General features: G+C 32.8%; 1 long non-coding RNA gene across 1 annotated transcript; it reads right to left on the reverse strand.

The window, feature by feature from the left end:
- Window positions 1-1,131: 1,131 nt before the first annotated feature.
- Window positions 1,132-14,720, reverse strand: LOC143059826 (uncharacterized). The gene is made up of 2 exons (XR_012973625.1): window positions 14,580-14,720; window positions 1,132-3,856 (listed from the first exon to the last, which is right to left on the reverse strand). It is a non-coding gene; the product is annotated as an uncharacterized LOC143059826 (long non-coding RNA).
- Window positions 14,721-15,317: the final 597 nt, after the last annotated feature.

A 15,317-nucleotide genomic window follows, 5' to 3' on the forward strand; every position in this document is an offset into this window, starting at 1 on the left:
TAGCTAATCAAAAGATGGCATTTTAACGTGAAGTATAATAAATATAGTTACAAATGCATCCTTCTACTAATTGTAAGTAAAATATTCACATGACAAAAAAACTGTATTATTTCAAGCAGTCGTTGAACCATGAAAATGGGATCAAGAACAGTGGATATACCAGAGACGGAAAATTTCTTAACATAAGGTATCATCATATATACAAGGTATGTCTTCTGATTGAGTCAAACATTTTTCATAGATATTTTATAGTGTGTCATTCTATGTTGTGATGAGAGTTAAGGGTGAAGGTTTGGTACCATTAAAACGTTTATACCCGCTGCAAGTAATTGCACTTGTCCTAATTCAGGATTTTGATGTTCAATAGTTGTTTGTTGATGTGGTTCATACGTGTTTCTCATTTCTCGTTTTTTTTTTTTGTTTTTTTTTTATATAGAAAAGACCATTGTTTTCACCGTTTGAATGGTTTAACACTTGTCATTTTTTGGGTCCTGTAAAGCTTGCTGTGCGGTGTGAGCCAAGGCTCCGTGTTGTATACCTATAATGGTTTGTTTTTATAAATTTTGACTTGGATGGAGAGTTGTCTCATTGGCATTTATAGGACATCTTCTTATATCTATGGTGCATCTCGGTCTTCTAAACGATAAAACTTTACACAATGAGTGTACGCTTCCGCCGGTTCCATCGCCGGGTAGTAATACCTATGACTTGCATACTAAAAACAAATATGACAGAGTGCATCAAACGACAACCACTGAATTACAGGTTATAAATTTTGCTTAGGTCAAAGAATGCGGCGAGGTTATGATAATCACTCAACGTTTCTCCTAATCAGGCAGAGTGGTGTTATAGCACAACATAAGCATTGACTCTTTAGGTTAAGGGAAATAACTCATAAAATCATCAGACGTTTGTGTCAACCATTTTCATAAATATAGGCGAAGCTTCTAGGTTACTTAGAATATTTCCGATCCGTTTCACGTAAAACCTTAAAATACATTGATGAATTTTCCTTTTACAAAAGCATCACTGATTTAAAGAAAAAAGTAAAATAACAAAAATAGTTATCTCCCTGAACCAAGGTCTATCCCATTAAATGCAATGGAAAAGTCAAATAAAACAACGAAATGACACAGCAACATTATTTATTCAAAACACTGTTCAACTTGTCATCAAAAATCACATTTTATATGTTAACTTCGAAATCAGGTTTCGTTCTTGTTTTTCTCTCACTTTACTTTGACAATGGTCGCGAGCATGAATTGTCGTTGAACTAATACATCGGTTCCTCGATCAGTAAGGTATTGACGTAGCTGTAAAATAGCTGTTCTGATATATGAATGTGTGCACTTACTGTAAACCAACTTATTTTCGCGTATACTTTATTTCGCGTTTTACCCTTTGTAAACTATTTCGTGGCTATTTAATTTCGCGATTTTCTAATTTCTGGATATAGTTTAATAAGGAAAGATCTAAGTTTTACATATTCGCTACGATTTATATTCGCATTAATTTTCTACTCGCGAAAGTCGCGAAAATAAATCGCCCGCGAAAATAAGTTGGTTTACAGTACTCTTACTCCTTAATGTTTTATGTTTGTAATCAGTCATCTTAATATACAAAAAAGTAATATCGTAAATGCATTCATATATATTCGATTACTGGTAACCGTTTTTCTGTCCTACTTATATCCCTGAAAATTGATTGCAGTACCAGAAGCCTCGTAAATGCATATCACTTTCACACATAGACTGGTTTCCGTATCTTTGGTTCTACTTATATCGCTGTATAGATTTATTTACAGTAACAGTAGTGCCGTAAATGCATATCATGGATACATAAAGACTGGTTCCCATATCTGTTAGTTCTACTTATATCCCCTAAGATATTGAAGTCTTTCTCATTCTGGTGTTCTACGGTTGCTTCAAAAACACCATCACTTGGACTCAGTTGTAAAACTAATAAGTAACGCTCCCGAGTATCGTCTTTTGGTTTGTAGAAAAAGTATAAAAGGGGTTTCTTGTTTTGAGTCTGTTGATCGTAAGTTAAGTGCGTGTGTACTCTCTTAGCTGCGAGAATTTTCTTTAATTTTAAATCTGCACAAATATCTTTCGGAAGTTGCTCGTTTATGTGGGATATAACGAACGAAGTAAGTTTTTGTATAACTGGCATTTTTGTTTCAACTTTTTCTGATGAATAACAGACACAGTTATGTTCGTCGATTCCTGCGTTTGCGCAAGATCTGTCTTCCGGTATTGGTCTAAAAAGGCTAATTCCTCTTGGATAAGGTTGTTCAACTTCCTTTGGTTGAAAGTTTTCGTTAAGAATATCAACCATTGTTTTATGAATGTCAAAAGGGGAAGTTAATCGATCTATATTAGTCTCCAAATTTTCATGCAAATTCGGATATTTTTGTTTTATATGTTCTGGAATAACAACAGACATCAATGGTAGTCGTTCTTCTAGCCTTCCGATTGGTGTATTTCTGATTTTATCGACACGTGACCCATGGTCGCTCATGAAGAAAAGGAAAGAGTTGTCTAAAAATCCCTCTGTTTTCATAAAAATAAGGAGATCCAATAGGTCATCATCTGCAAGTTTGATAAAATTAACATAATTATGACTTAGTTTGTTATTCCACACTTTCGCAAATTTAAAGTCATGACGATATGCTATTAAAAATCTTTTCAAATATTCAATGGCTAATGCATGCATTGGATTATCGCCGTAACACAAATACGAGTTGTCTCGAAGCTTAAAATTCTTATCTTCGAAAAACTGAAGCACGTCTGCTAGTGGAGCTTCAAATAATTTCATTTCGTTAATAGCTAGATAAAATGGTCTCATATAATGATTTGTTGGGGGCTTTGAAAATCCACCTCCACCACTGGTCTCTAAATTATATGTACATAATCGGGGCCAGTCTTCCGAAAAGAACGTGGCGGCACCTAGCGCTGAAAAATTTCGCCAAATGAACGGATGGTTGTCATAAGGCAGATTCGGTATAACTGGAAATTCCTTGGTAAAGGCATAATGTCCGGTCATGACCGGAGCAAGATTAGGTAATGTTGTATCAGCAACCTTCGTATAACCTTTTAAAACATAGCCGCTTAAATTGGTTTCGAGATATTTAAGAGTTTTCGGAAGCTCTCGAATTGCTGCTAACCTGGACACAGAATCTAATCCAAACATGAGAATATTATAATTTTTCCCGCCATTTTTCTTCTTTCTAATAGTTTTGTCTGATCGGTACACTTGTAGATGCAATCGACTGTATATTTTCTTATTATTAATAAAACAATTCACATTTACAAAATCAGTTTTCACTATCACCGAGTTATTAAACCAAACCTCATTTCCAAGTTCTAATGTTTTGTCATCTTTATGCCTTTTAATTTCTTGGTAATTGCACGTGACAATCTTACCACGTGTCCTTGTTTTGTTTATATGCAACGTTGCATTATAGTCGAAATAAACTAAGTCAGTTTCCTTAGAACACACAATTGGATCTGGTTTCCAGTAAAATTTCATAATTTCCTTATCGAATGGGTTAACTTGGGGTATCATACACTTTGCCCAAATATTTCCGTGTACGTAAGACATGTATCCGGGTCCCCAATACAAGTGGTAAATTGAATAACTACTTAACATAAATATTCCACCAATCAAAATTAAACGTTTTAAAAGATTATAGTTCCTTATTAACTGTGCTAGTCGACGTCGAACGACTCTCAATGGAAACATGTTTGATGATACTCCGTACCAGTATACGGATGAAGAATATTCTCGCCTTCCGCCGCCTGTGCAGATCTTTACCTCGACTTCGCCTCTGCGTATTTCTTTACTTTAATGTTAACTGGAAAATAAAATTATCAAATATAAGACATAAAAAAAAACGAGTGCAATATTATGATAAGATACGATACATCAACTTCGTACTTTATTTGGCCTTTTTAACTTTTTGGGATTCGAGCGTCACTGATGAGTCTTTTGTAGACGAAACGCGCGTCTGGCGTATATACTAAATTTAGTCCTGGTATCTATAATGAGTTTATTTATATACATTGTATTACCAATTAAGGGCCCACAAGGGGCATATATCATGCATATATATTTCAATAATTGTTATAATAATAATAAAAACTACTTGAAAAACAAGTCTTGAGACAATTTTTCCTAGTAAAATAAGTACCAGACATTTTACTAGTTATGGACTTATTTTCATAAGAAAATTTGTCCTAGGACTTACATTCTTAGTAAATCATGGACATTGACATGATTTACTAGAAAAAAAGTTGTAACATTTAATTTCGTTTTGAACATCACCATATCTAAACCCATTAATTTAAACATGCAGGGTCTAGACGTGTTTGCTTCCCTACCATTTGACATCATAAACACTATATAACGGTGATGTGTCACGACTTTGAATAAACGTGAGGGTCTCGAATAGTCGGTTCTTTAACACAATTCAAACGGCCTTGTATTGTAATATTGTCATTCCTTGACTTTTCTCTTTCTGTAGTAAAACCCATCATGCTAACGTAGAACGCACGTTTGACTCTGCGGGATAAATAATGCACACACATGTTAACTCTGATGTCCCGCGTATAGTGCGTGTCACGCTCTGTACACATTTAATAATCATATCAATTTCTCTCTGAGTTGCCCGTAGCTTGCGGATCAATCATTTAATTTCAAGGGAAGGGGGAGGGGTACGCGCGAGAACATTTTTTTTCAAAGTTTTTCGACACTATCATTCAAATTATTATTTTCAAAATTTAACACTATAAGGTTTGGGGAAAATCTTGATTCAGACATTTGTTTGCTATCTGCTCGACCATAGTATTTTTTTAGGAAAAAAATCTAAACTCCCCACCCTCTTTAATAGTACCTTTTAAATAATCAAAAAAACGTGTTAAAATGTAATATTAAAAAGTGTGTTTCAGAGGAATATGAAAAAACTACTTTAAATAAACTTTCAAAACTGGATTCGTCATCCAAACTTTGTCTTTATGGGAAATTAAAAACTAATTGTCAGTCTGAGGAATATTCAAATTGCAATAATTTTATACAAAGACAACTGCTACTTTCAAAATTTAGACTTAGTGGTCATTCCCTAGGCATTGAATTGGGAAGGTACAGAAACATTCCAAGAGCACAAAGATTATGTAAAAAGTGTGGAGTCCTAGATGACGAATTTCATTTCTTGTTGTATTGTGACATTAACATATCATTGCGTTCTATTTTTTTGCTTATCTAAAAGAATATGTACCATTATTTCAACATCTTGATGCATTTAATAAACTAAAACACATTCTAAAACCCATCCCTGAAGTTGTTTGTCATATTGGAGTCTTCATTAAGCAGTCTTTAGAACTGAGGGGGTCAGACCCATGTCAGATAAGCTCATGATTGTGTTTTATACATCCATCTTTAATTTGAACTCTTAAAATATGTTCTATTATATTGTATTGTATTTCATTGTATTGCATTATATTTAAAATGTATAATTGTCTGTTTGTGTTGCTTGACCCTTATGGGTGTAAATTTGCAATAAAGATATATTTAATTTGAAGTTAACTGTCCGTTCACATATCTATCACTAGGAAAGTGGTATTTCTATCCAACATACCATAATTTTCCAGTGCAACTTCATAATACCCCCTTTGTTTTCCTCTCTGTCGAATGACCTTGCAGAACTTACACGCACCTTTTATATCTGCTAGAAAGATTTTTCCGTGAACCTGGATGATATATATTTGTCGTTGGAAGTTTAACAATAAGAATCAATCATTCATAGAAACGTTCAAAAATCAAATACACTAAGACGGCGTGCACAAAGTTGACGGCAACTGTAAAATGCGCGTTTTAAAAAGTTTTATACAACTGTGTTTGAAATATTTCTAAATAAGAATAAGAATAAGAATTTTTTTATGATAAAATGATGAATGCATGTTATTAAAATCCACATTACTAGTAAGGTAAATTAAAATATAATCTATAAGGCATGAAACGGACATATAGAAAACGGTAAAAAAATACGATGTAACTTGTAACATTAAATAAGCATAAATAAGAGTTTTTGACCTAAAACTTATACAAATTCAACATATTTTCCTGCATTTTCGTATAATAGAACTGTTCGGATTCGGACTCGGACATCACACTAAATTCATCGCAAAAAAAATCAAAAACGATCATTGTAGATAAGTTTGGAATTATCTTCGTTATGTGTAAGAAGTAGTAATGTGGAAGGACTAATAATCGAAATGGAAGAATCGGCAAGAAAAATATGTAATTGCAATCTTTTTATTTTCAAAATAACTTGGTATTCCAAATGTGCATAACCAGAGTTTTAAAATTATCTGTAAAATATGAATGATTCGATATTACAGACTGGACACCTGATTGTTTTTAATGTCCAGCTATTATCATGGTACAATCTAAAGAAATGACGTTTTAACGCTATTTTCTGAAAGGGGTCGACGACATAGTCGCTAATCATTTCCATTTCTCTGCTCTGAGCACATATTTATCTATATTTCCAGAATGTGCATTAGCTGCACTTATTTTTTTCGAAAGAAAAAAGAAATATGTTGAACGTAAATATTTAAAGTTATGTCATAAATTAAGTGTCCAGTGTTTTTGTTACGCGCTTGTTTTCTGGGGGGAAATGCCGACGTCGTAAATGATTTTAGTACTTTGAAGACGTTACGTTTGTGGACTCAGCTTTGTGCACGTCGTCTATTGAAAAGACGAACAATTTGGTTGCATACACACTTTATATTATAGTTATTGACCAAGCAAGTCGGTATATGGGATTTAATCTGCACGGCTCTTGTGACCCTAATTAACCCGAACGACGTAGGAGTTCGGGTTAAAAGGTCACACCAGCCGTGCAAATTAAATCCAATATACCGATTTGATTGGCCAATAACTGTTTTAACACATGACGCAATTAATTTACGTGAACGTTTTAGAAATGTGGACGATATTCCGCAATCAACGGATCCTAGGAATGTTTCTTGTAGGGTAAAGAAAGGGGGAAAATACGACTTTGGTAAGTTTTTAATAAATAACTTCTTTTTTTTTATTAAAACTTATTCTAAAATTCCGATTTATTGGTAGATTTTTGTTATCGTTTCTGTTAAATTTATTCACAATTTTTATTTAATTAGTGACGATTAAGACTTTGACAAAATTTGAGTCCGCCACTGCAAATTGTGTACTTTCAAATCGGTTTATGAAAAAAATCATAACTGAAAGGGTTATTGAGTTTAGATTAATTGCGTTTGAATTTCTTTCCCTCAATGATATGCGTAGAGAAAGATGTATATTACCTAAATTTAAAATGTTTTATTTAATAAACAGAACATACGTTTCTCTTTCCAATCTTTTACTCCCCCACCCCACAAATTTCTTTTCATCTACTGTATTAATTCTTAAGACACGTCCATCTAAATGAAGTCTGATTGATCCCCAGCTAATCCCCTCTGTTTTGAAATATACTTAAATATGATCCTCATTAAATTCGATTCTAAAATAGTCACTTTATAGGAATATATATTCAAAAAATCGTTATAAATTCAATTGAGTCTAAACTAAATTATATAAATCCAAATTATATTTCTGTTATTCGGATATTCTAAAATACATTTCTTTTTTGGCATAAATTACCAAAAAATTGTTTTAACTATCTTTCTGACTTTAAAACACTGATTTAAGATTAACGTTGTACACAAAATATGATGAAATATTATATTTCCCAGCTTAGCTAAAATAAAAAAGGAATAAGAAACCATTCGTTTTTCCTATTTTGAAACTACGATGTTTGTAAGAACAAAGAGATTTTACCCTTATAATGTGTTAATCATAGAATGATGAATTGAAATTTAAAGAAAAAACAGCAATATTAAAATATTTGAATAAAAGTTACAAATATTTTAACTGAGTTTTGTTAATGTTTTTATGAATCCGGCATCAATATTCGTTTGAATGATGACTGTTCAACGTCCAGTTGCAAGTTAAATGCATTTTCAGGACGGGAGCATGCTTTTATTGTGATATGATTTATAAACCCTGCTTTGCAATTTGTTCCAGACTGACACGGTAAGTTTGATGATTTAAAACGTGCAAGTTATGCACTAGGTAACAATACGCAGAAAGACAAATCATCTTAGGCCCAAATAACAAAAAAATTATGTTTGTTTTCCCTCCTATCCACACGGGGTAAAAAATAAGCCCCCTAGTCAAAAAAACATTTTCCACAAAAATATCGAAAATTATCTTTATTCCTGAAAATAGTGTGTTTCCATTTAACCATTCATGTGACCAGGCTATAACATCTAGTTAAAAAAAAACACAAAAAAAATGCCTTCCTGGTCAGTTTACAAAGGGTATATCCGGGGGAGGGGAAACAGACATTCTTTTAAATGGGCCCTACACGGACACATTATATTCTGATTCCGAGCCGACCCGTCATTGCACTTTCTCCTGAATGACGCGTGCTTAGAGGAGAATTATGGGCCTATCAAATTCTTTATCGTGCTTCGAAGCATCAAATACCACGACCTACCAAACTCCTGAAGAATACGCTATTACAGGACCAATAAAACGGTTTAAAATATTTGAATTGATGATAAGTACTGGAACATAACAATTCCATGTTTACTATCCACACAGTCTCTGTTATAGTATACTATCTTTATAATGTATCAGTGATCACTGTGGGTAGTAAAGTTGGCATTTTTTTACATAAATAAGGCCGTTAGTTTTCTCGTTTGAATAGACAACTTTCGAGTTCGATGCATTTCCGTCAAAAACTCTGGTTTTAGTGAACGTCATTTGTGCGTTTAGGGGCGTCGTCACTTCCATTCCAATGTTGAGCGAGTGGATGGAAAACTATAATTCTATATTGTAAGAATTAATCGGCAAATTGAATTCTCAAAATTGACAATCAGCATTGCTGTCATTAGGGAATTGTTATTAAGTACCTACAGAACAACCATTATTTCTAGTTTATCCTGCACAATGACGATCACTAAGACGCTTGATGAACGTAAATAGTGCAGGTATACAGGCGACCCCCTCTATCTGGTAAATGACGTCATAAAGGCGCGTATAATTGACGGTTTTTTTCCGGTGACGGATGAACTCGAAAGTGGTCTATTGTTTTACATTGTCTTATCGGGGCCGATTATAGCTAACTATGCGGTATGGGCTTTGCTCATTGTTGAAGGCCGTACGGTGACCTATAGTTGTTAATGTCTGTGTCATTTTGGTCTTTTGTGGATAGTTGTCTCATTGGCAATCATACCACATCTTCTTTTTTATATTGATAGCAAATATACGTTATTTCTTGTATATTTACAAGTTCATATTATACAATAGAATGGGAAAATAATTAAAATTAATAGGGGGGGGGGAAGAAAAAAAAAGGATTTTGTAAAAAATGGGGAGGGCTAAAATAAAATTGTCCTCTCCCCAAGTACCTATGAATTGGTTGAATAATTAGGGATAACGAATGCACTTATTTTTTGTATATAGATACTAGAACACACCCGTGATATCGCGGGTCCGTGAACGAATTAAAGTATATAACTATGCGTAAGCCTTAGTTTAGTATTTGTATTGTCATCTGATAAAGTCATGCCGATTATAATATGCACAGTTTTCTCTGCTTTCAAAATCTTCCTGTTTGAACCCGTCGACCTGGAACTTATCAATTATTGGCAATATTAGTTATTTGGAAAACAAAAGGGCCTGGAATGGAGATTTTTTTTAATCAACAGCATTGTCCTATGTTAGTTATAAATAAAGTTGAATTCTTTGGTTCGCGGTTTTACGTCATGCCGGCTAACAAATTAAAAACTGTACCTATACGCCTTATTTTAAGTCTAGATTTTTAGTATTCGTATTGTCATCTTAGAAAGTCATACTGATTAAAATACTACAATAGGGAACAATGTGACAATGATTGAATTTATTAGTGTCAACCCTGTGACACCGTTTGCATGGTGGTGCTCCTGTCAGATGCGGAACGTACAGATACTAAAGGTAATAGGTATTTGGTGAATATACTATTGGTATCGGTATCGGATTCGACCCGGAACTTGTTAATTATTGGCAATAGGAAAACAAAAGGGTCTGGAGTGGTGTAATTTTTTATCAACACCATTGTCCTATATTAGCTATATATAAAGTTGAATTCTTTGATTTGACGTTTTTACCCCATGACGGCCTCGTTATTTTAGTATTATAGATACGTCAATTAGACAGTAACCAATCAATACAATGTTCAAAAGACATCTAGAGAGCTACATGCAGTTTTTGACAACATAGTCACGGATCTATAAAAATGTCAAGCTCTAAATAATCATACCAAAAAATATGATACTAGTAACCATTCGTCTAGTTGTCTGCCAAATTTAGAGAAATAAATAAATATTTGTTCTGAAACAACCAAAAAACTATTGTTTGAAGTTGATTAAATTTGTTGAATTTATAACTTTATTTAAAATGTATGCCTTTGTGTGTGACTGTGTTCGCCAATCGATCTACTTGCATGTAACCGCGCCTATATGCATTTCATGTTTTTTGTACTTGGATATAATTACATTAGATGTATGTTTCATTATAATACGTTATTCTGATTGGCTAACTAGCAATCTCGTGATATTCCTAAATCAATTGCATTACACAATGTAACTTTTCATTCATGATGACACGAGGTCCCACAATAAAGTGCACAGGTAAATGAAATAAAAACTTCATAAAAGGCGTGTTTTCATGATCCTATAGGTAAAAATGTAATTATAAGTATTGAATGCTTTTTTTTTTGTAACTTTATAGGGTTGTAAAAGCGTTGACCGTGCGCACATTTTTAGTATGATACAAAATGTACTTCGGTCAACGCTTTTACCCCCAATAAATTTACAAAAAAGAGCATTCAATTCTTAAAATAAAAGATTTTTAAAAGTGTCTGCAAAATGAGGTTAAAAGTGTATATTGGATTATCCTTAACTTGTGTTGGCAGTTGATCGAGCCAACACAATTGCAGGTTTGAATATTTAAATCTAGCTTTACATTGAAATTCACAATGTTTGCAAACCAAAATTAAATAAATAATCTTTTTCATACACAAAATAGTTGTCCTATTGTATACCTAAGTGATTAGCGTACCTTTAAATAATGTGTGTGAATTCATGGGTCAGACTTACGTTTTTAAACTTGATCAACTAAGTGTGAAAGTAAAAACGGGTATTTGCGAGAGTTTTACACACAAAGGTGTATAGGATTTCGTATAGGAAAAAGTATTTGATTACAAAAGGGGGAGTTGAAATATCTTAAAAATCTGTTTTCATAAAAAAAAAGTTCATTTCATTGTTTTAAAAAGTAACGACTATTTTGCGACAGTATACACAGACGTATAATTATATAAGATTTTGTATAGGGGAAGGTATTAAATTAGGGGGGGGGGGGGGTGAACTCTCTCTAAAAAAACTATTTTATATTATCAAATTATCAATTTCTTTCATATTTAAATTCACAGTGTTTGTTTTGAGATAGCTCACATAATCATATTAAGGTTTTTGAACAGTATAGAAAATAAAAAGGGGGTGTATTTGAAATCTATAATAACGTATAAAAACAGGTAAAAGGTCAGGGACAACGTTAGTAGTTATCATTGAGATATTCTAATGTATTGTTTTGTTGTTGTTTAAAAAATATTTGCTCTAAATGAGGGTCTGAATCGAGGTTACATAATAAAGAATAATGGGCCAAACGTGCAGGATAAAAGGGGGGGGGGGGCTTTAGAATATAGCTAAATAGGCAATTTAGTTAGATCTTTAACTGTACAGATGACATTCATAAGTACAGAATGTACCTTTTCTATGTTTTAACTTATCACACTAATTTAACTTTTACCTACATAAATATGTTAAGTATTTTAGTTTCAATAAGAATACAAGTATTACATGTATCAAGAGAATCATTGAATTGAGAATGGAAAAGGTGAATGTGTCGAAAAGAGAACAACCGAACTAGACTACAAAGAAAAAATCAGCCCAGGGTCACCAATGGGTCTTCAACACAACGAGAAAATCCCCAACCAGGAGGCGGGCTTCAGCTATCCTCTTAACAAAGATGTGTACTAGTTTAAAGAAAATGGACGTCACACTAAACTGCAAAACATATGAATGAACTAACATTAAAAATCATACAAGACTAACAAAGGTCAGAGGCTACTGGCTTGGTACAGCCGTAAATATGCGGAGGAGTAAAACATGTTTTGTGACATTTCTACCCTTCTCCTATACCTCTGGCCAATGTAGAATAAAAAAACACATACAGCAATACGCACAAATATATAAATTGAAAGTAAATCAAATATTTACAAAACGACTGCTTTTAGATAATTTTTCCGATTTTCTCTTGAATGATATACATGATTTATAGATGTCGTTTGTGAAGAAAGGAGGTAATAGGATTTTTTTGGTCCATTTTCCTGACTTTTTTTTTAAATATTTTAGCCCAATAATTTCTATTCTAAAAACTAGTTGGGAACAACCCCCCAAATGAGGGTTACCCTTAAATGAGGGACTGTCACTCGGACAAGGGGTCATTTTACTGTTGTAGAAAAGAAAAGTGAAAAACTTAGATATTTTAACTTAAAAAGGGAAAATTTCATTATATTTGGAACAACTTTTCGAAAAGAGTAGTCAAATTATTTTTAATAATGAAGAAGATATATAAGGAATATTACAAAAATCTTAGACATTTTATGAGCATGTAATACCAGATAGATGTATAATTCTTTGGGAAAAGTTTCTTCAAATGATATAAATATGTGCTCTTTTGTACTAAAAAGTGTTTTTTACCAAAAAATATTTGATATGACTTGAAATGTACCCCTCATTAAAGGGATAGTCATCAAATTGAGGGGTTGTTTCCAACCTGGTAAACTATGATCTACACCCTCATGCAACTTACTTTGATTAAATTTGGGTTGCAAGTACACACATTTTAATTCAATAATAGACCAAATTCTTCTGTCCCTATAATGCATATATTTCCTAATTTCCATTTGCTTTTTATTGCTTTTGCTATTTTCTATTTTTTATTTATTTATTTCACCCTATACTGCATATATTTTCTAATTTACATTTGCTTTTTAGTGCTTTTGTTATTTGCTATTATCTAATTTTGTTTAGCACAAAAGAATAAATTAAACAAAAATAGAAAATAGCAAAATCGATAAAAAGCAAACGTAAATTAGGAAACATGCATTATCATAAGGACAGAAGAATTCGGTCTAATTCAATAAGTATTACGTTTTTGCTTCAAGTTAAAATTTTCAAATCTTGCATAAATCTAACTTTTATTTTACTTTAAAGTCTAACACTCAATAATCGTCCTAGAATTTGCCCTTGCAATATTTTAAAATACTTTCGAAAATCCAGACTTCAAAAAATCACTGATGGAAAACGATAAGTTCAACTTTAATTAAAGTCATAAGAAACGAGTGACCGGTGAAAAATATTGTTCTTCCAATTCTTAAACCAATGCATACAAACATCATAAACTTAGTCTTCTGTGCTCGAATTTATCATTTTTTTCGTGTAAATATCGTATTATCGTCAATTTTTTTTTCAATCGGTCAGTGTTGTTGTGAAAATATGGCAGGTAATTAAAGTTCGTGTTTTAAAGCCGAAGTTTAACGATTGTCACCTGTTTGTCAACAATTGACGAAAAATAAACAAAAAAGCATGGAAATTGAGCACGTGTTTAACATGTAAATTCAAATAATAGTTTATTTTAAGGACATCCATGCGTATTGTGGTCACCGGATTTTTACGAGATGGGTCACACTGAGGTCATCTTGCATACGGAAAATATATCGGGGGAATTGCTTGCTGGAAGGAAGCAATTCAAATAAAGTAAACTTCTTCTAAATATAAATAAATTAAAGAATTTTCTTCAGAAAAAAGTATATGTACATAAGTTTTACAATGAAAACTATCCATTGAGTTATAAAAAACATATGCAATATTTTTTTTGAATTTGAGGTTTCTTATGACTTTAACATGTCAAACTGGTATAAGTTTACTCCAATATAAGAGGGGTCACCCGGGTGGATAGTAGGGCCATACTTCCCCGACCCCCCCCCCCCCCCCCAAAAAAAAACCCAACAAAAAACAAAAACATAAACCACAAACTTCAAATTCCCTCTACCCTGAATCCCGCTTCTCGGCATTTTTTCCCCTCACCCCTGTCCACTCCCTCATATAAATGAAATTAACATTTTAATTCTTATATCGTTAAATAATATTACATGTTAATATTATGTTGTCATAACAGTAGATTGCCATAATCAATTGAAGTATTTATATTTCTGTTTGAATTTTACACCGACAAAGTAGATACAACAGTGCCATACTCACTAATTTTTAAATTTTCTAGTTATTCAGAATTTTCATGTAATGCAATATTTTCATCATCAGTTTTGTCATGCAACGCTTTGATTTGGAAATAATATCAATTCTATTATTCTAAATATAAATATAATATTTTACCTGTCTCGACTCAGGTATATCTTCTCGGCTACGGTTCACTCAATAAAAAAAATGGCGTATAATTAGTACTGACACCTAAAAGATTTAAATTTCTAAACCGAACGACCAATATTATGATATTATTTAAACACAAGGTCAAGGAAATCGTGTTCACTTTTTAATGTGAAGGGAGCAATCATTATCGGATACACATGGATCGATATAATGATTTTATATTCACTAATTTTGGCAGAAATGTCTTCAAAGTTCATCAGCCGTGAGTTAAGGTACAGAAAAAATTCACATATAAAGAATACCGAAAAAACAGTGATAAGTTCAAAAGTTAAAAGGCTTAAGAGGGAGCGATATGCTTTTTTGGGATGTGGGCTATACGGGGTAAACAAAAGTTAATATGTGGGATATTTAGGGGTAAAAAAGTGAGAGAAAAAAAACGGGATTTAGGAATTGAGCACCCCCGTGTCACCCCCTTTAAAAGCTGTATAACAGACACTACAGGACCACACAAAAAGGGACTGTCTTAAAAGGAAAATCATGATGATACAAGACAAGATAACACATTAAACCCTCCCATTTTTTTTTCCATTCAAGCGAAGGACATGTGAAAGCGTAAAAAAAGAGAACGGAGGTTATATACCCGAATTGGTCAATCGAAAATTCATTTTGAGCGCTCGCTAGCGAAGTCGAGCGCTCGTCAGCTAATGAGATAGAAATTAAACTGGTTTCTTTGCTATTAAGAGT

This window comes from Mytilus galloprovincialis, chromosome 14 (genome assembly GCF_965363235.1).
Source record: "Mytilus galloprovincialis chromosome 14, xbMytGall1.hap1.1, whole genome shotgun sequence".
Taxonomy (NCBI): Eukaryota; Metazoa; Mollusca; class Bivalvia; order Mytilida; family Mytilidae; genus Mytilus; species Mytilus galloprovincialis.